Below are 4,962 nucleotides of genomic sequence, written 5' to 3' on the forward strand. Positions count from 1 at the left end.
ATCATGGAAGCAGGGAGTGTCTTCTCAGCGCACAGAGACCTGGGCCTCTCCAGGACAACACTCAGACAGAGAAGGCTCCAGGGGCCACAACGATGCCTGTCCCTTCTTCCCCACTCTGCCCACCTCTGCCCTCCCTGCTGCTGACTCTGCTTCCAGGATTCACAGGTGAGTGGGGATGCAGGTGTGTTTGTGGGGGCTCCCCCATGCTCCTTTACTGTGTTCTCCTTACTGTTTCCCTAGAATTTCTTTGGGGTGGGTTTTCTCTTTCCCAGCCAGAATTTGCAGAACTCAGTTGGCATGGCCCCCAGCTCACAAAATTTCCCAGTGGTCATGTCTGTTCCACACCTTTTTGTTCAGATAATGGATACACCCCCCATGGTCACAGGGCTCAACACAGCACACATGAGAGTTCTCATCTTTTAGCCCCTAGGATCAGAGAACATGGGTTTTACACTTATTACCACTACATAGATGCTACCTCTCCATAGAGAAAAACACATGTTGGAAAACATGAAATTATAAAGCAAGGAAAAAATCTGCAAATGCTTCCATCCAAAGATAATCACTGTTAAAAATTTTCAGAGGTGTGTGTGCTCAGAGAACATTAGCTGGAAGTCCCTAGAGGTCCCTCCAGGTCAGTAATGGGAGCTGAACCCTGCAGGTTCAGCCATGCGACTGGGTAGTTCTGCCTCTGCTTGCTGAAAACACTAAACAAGGAGGTGGAGTCTTCCCCAACAGCATTCGTCTATCTGGGCAGAGGCCTTGAGTTCTCATAGCCAGAGCAGAGGGCTGGAGGGGGTTAGATCGGATGAAAGAGGTAGCCAAGACCATTATTTGAATAGAAGGAAGGAGGAAATAAGTTTGAATGTTTTAGGAAAGAGTAACATAAATAAGACACTCAGGCCTGGTTAGCAAGCTTTTAAAAAGGAATTAATACCAATTTTATAAATCTTCTCCAGAAAATAGAAAAGGAGGAAACATTTCCATACTCATTTGATGAGGCCATTATTACTTTAATAACAAAACCACATAGACTGTACATAAAAAAGAAACCTACAGACCAATATCTCTCATGAATCTAAATGCAAGAATCCTCAATAAAATGTCAGCAAATAGAATTTCTCAAAGTGTAAAGCTATATATATGATTAAGTAGGATTCATCCCAGGCATGCAAAGCTGTTTCAACATTCGAAAATTGATTATTGTCATCCATTACAACAGCCTGAAGAAAAATTATATGATGACATCAATTGATGCAGAAAAAGGATTTGACAAATCCAACACCCTTTTATGATGAAAACTCTAGGCAAAGTAGAAAGAGAAGGGAATTTCATCAGCTTGATGGAAAACATCTACAAAAAACCCTACAGCTATCAGGAGTGCCTACGTGGCTCAGTTGACTAAATTTTACACTCTTTATTTCAGCTCTGTTCTTGACTTCAGGGTTGTGAGTTAAAGTCCTGAACTGGGCTCTGTGTTGGGTGTGAGGTCGACATAAAAAAAAATCCAAGCAACCAAAAAATAACTAATTAAGTAAAGACACATGCCATGTTCATGGATAGAAAGACCCATATTATTAAAATGTCAGTTCTTCACAATTTCATCTATGGATTAACTGCAATCCAGATAAAAATACCAGAAAACCATTTTATGAGTGTTGAGAAATGTATCCTAAAGTTTATATGGAGGCATTAAAGATCCAGAATAGCCACACAATGCTAGAGAAGAGGAAAGTCAGAAGACTGACACCCTTTGACTACAAGACTTACTAGAAAGTTCCAGTAATTGAAACACTGCATTGGTGAGATAATGGTCACACAGATCAATGTAATAGAATGGAAAGTCCAAAAAAAATCACCAAAATAAATACAGTGAACAGCCTTTATTAAAATACTAGAAATCACAAAATTATAAAATTCTTAGAAGATATCATAGAAGAAAATCTAGATGATTTTTTTGATATGGAAATGACCTCTATTTATAAATAGATATCATATTTTAAAGCAGCTTTAGGTTCACACCAGAATGGAGCAAAATGTACAGCGATTTCTCATTTGACTCCTTTCCCCCACATATCACAGCCTCTCACATTATCAATATCCTTCACCAGAATGGTACATGTATTACAAACAATGGACCTACACTGGTATGACATTAACACCCAAAGTCCATAGTTTCCAATATGGTTCACTCTTAATAATGCATAGTCTATGGGTTTGGACTCAGGCAAGGTGATACCCACCTTTATAGTATTTATACAGAGTATACAGTATTACACAGCATTATATATCACTGCCCTAGAAATTCTCTGTGTTCTTTCTATTTAACTCTTTCTACCCTAACTCCCCAACAATCACTGTTGTATTTACTGTCTCCATAGTTTCGCCTTTTCCAAAATGTCATATACTTGGAATCATGTAGCACGCAGGCTTTTCCTTTCAATTAATAATAAACATTTAAGGTTCTTCCATATCTTTTCAGAGCTTGAAAGTTCATTTCTCTTAGCACTGGATAATATTGCACTGTCTGGATGTTCTACAATTTCATTAACCATTCACTTACTGCAAGTCATCTTGGTTGCTTTCAAGCTTGACAATTATAAATAAATCTGCTATAAAATGTAAAGGGCAGTCTGTTCCAGGTCTCTTTCCTAGCCTCTTGTAGTGTCTGATGGTCCTCAGATTGTACATGCCATTCTCCCTGTGACTCATATCAACTTCCCTCTGTGCGTGACAGTACTGTTTCTGAAATTCTGCTTCACACAAACTATGAAATAGTATGTGTTTTCTTAGACCATTAAGTTTGTGGTCATTTGTTATTCAGAAAGTTCCCTTGTTTATTATAGCATCTACTATGGTCAGGTCATCCATATATTATGATGCAGAAGGAAGGTACACACTCCCTTCTGTACATTGATCCCCTTCCCCTCATCTCATATGGCAAGTCAATTCATAGCAGCCATACTTCTGTGCCAGTACATGTTGCTAAAAGAGAATTTAATGAGACCCCACCTTGACCTAGAACCAATCCCTCAGAATATCTGGGACCAAGACAAAGAATACAACAAATGATGCAAAGTTTATTTCCAAGAAATTCAGGTGAAGAATTCCAGGAGAACCAGTCTGAAAGTTCAGTTTCATCAGAAGTGGAGAGATCTTAACCATGGGCTGCAACATATGTGCTCGCTCCCCAGCAAGGCCTGTCTAGTGGTCCAGGGAGAATGGGCTGACAGTTTCAACGAAAGCACTTCCCCTGAGTAAACAAGTGAAAACAGAGGTCAGTCGAATAGACTATTCCATCCGAATCAGTGCTTGCTGCCTAAGAATATGGGCACCTATTACTGTGTGAAGTTAACTATAGGGTATCCTGATGTGGCATGTGCGTATGGTTCAGGTACCTATGTGTCTGTGAATAGTGAGCACAGTCTTACAACCTCTATTCCCTTGGTTTGTAAAACTAAAATTTTCAAAATCTGAAACATGTGCCAAATCACCACTACACATTGGATGCTGTGCCCTTCATCAACAAACAACCCTATAGGCTGGATTCTAGATATGGCTCTTCTGTCAGACCTGGGCCAGTGCCCTGTATTGAATCAAGCCATGTGACAGACCATGCCCTTCTCTGATAATCCAACCACCAAAACCTCAACAAAAGGCAAGAAAAACTCCAAAATCAAAAGGTACTCAATAGGTTAAATACAACTATAGGGGTGCAATGAAAGATCCAAAAAGTTGTTAAACTGAGCCTACAAGTCTGTCTGGCCTTTCTGAGGTTTAGGGACAAACCTGAGTTCAAGAACATGCATCATGTCTATTTTAGCCTACTTCCTAACTCCAAACATAAGTCACAGACACCATAAACCTATATAGGCCTCTGGATTTGGATGGAATCTCAACACAGGGAACCTCTCCAAATCCTAGTTCCTTCCTATGTAAAATCTCAGTATATGGGAGTCAAAGATGTAGAGTCTGCGAATCTTCATATCTTAGAATTATCAAGTCATGGAGTGAGTCAACTGACCTGTAGGTTCTTAAATGGTATTTAATGTCCATCTTTGCATCTTTCATGGCCAAAGTGGAAAAAGAGGTTTTGAGACTTTCATCAATCCCATTCATTCTTTCATCCATGCATCCCTCCACCCAACCATGCATCAAGCATGCATTTACTCAATGCACACACTCATTCAGCCATGCATTTACCCATGCAGGAATCTGTTAACAAGTACCTGAATCCTCCTCTGTGACAGGCCCTGTGCAGATGGGACTCATCTTCAAGGAGCTCCCTGACTGGCACAGTGGACTTCCTGTAGTAATTGTCTGCTTTCTCTGGGCTGTGTCAGTTCCCCCTACAGTGACAGTGTCCCAGTCTTCACGTTCCTCAGACTTGGTGGTTGTTACCTGCCACGTGCAGATTCTATCCACAGAGAATGCATCTCACTCGGATAAAGAGCTATCATATGATTAAGAGAGCTGAGCAACCCACATGCAAGCAAAATGGCAATGAGACCTACACCCTGGAAAACTTGAATTTGGGAAATGTGTCAAAACATGGGTCTGAGCAGGAGCTCACCTGTAAGGTGCAACATGAGGCACACCCTTCCATCCAGGCCAACCTCATGCAGTCTGCAGAAGCACATGGCACATACAAGTCCATTGGAAGCTCAGTAAGACCACCTTGACTGCTCTGAGTAACTGGTCATTTTTGTCTCCTGAATGGAATGAGGTAGTTAAACTCACAGAGCCCCCATTTGCTGTCTCCTTCTGCCTATTGGTACTTAAGGTCCAAAGATGCCTGCCCTTATCTTTGTGACTTTCCTCTGGGTTTCAAGGTGCTGCTGGTGATGAGTTTCACAGTCACCTACATCTTTAGGTGGCAAAAACTGTAATAGGTCTCAGTACATAGGGAGAGAGGTCAAGGTCACTGTTACAGACTGGCAAGAAAAGTCCAAGGAGAGCTCA

Source organism: Suricata suricatta, chromosome 12, assembly GCF_006229205.1.
Source record: "Suricata suricatta isolate VVHF042 chromosome 12, meerkat_22Aug2017_6uvM2_HiC, whole genome shotgun sequence".
In the NCBI taxonomy this organism is placed as follows: domain Eukaryota; kingdom Metazoa; phylum Chordata; class Mammalia; order Carnivora; family Herpestidae; genus Suricata; species Suricata suricatta.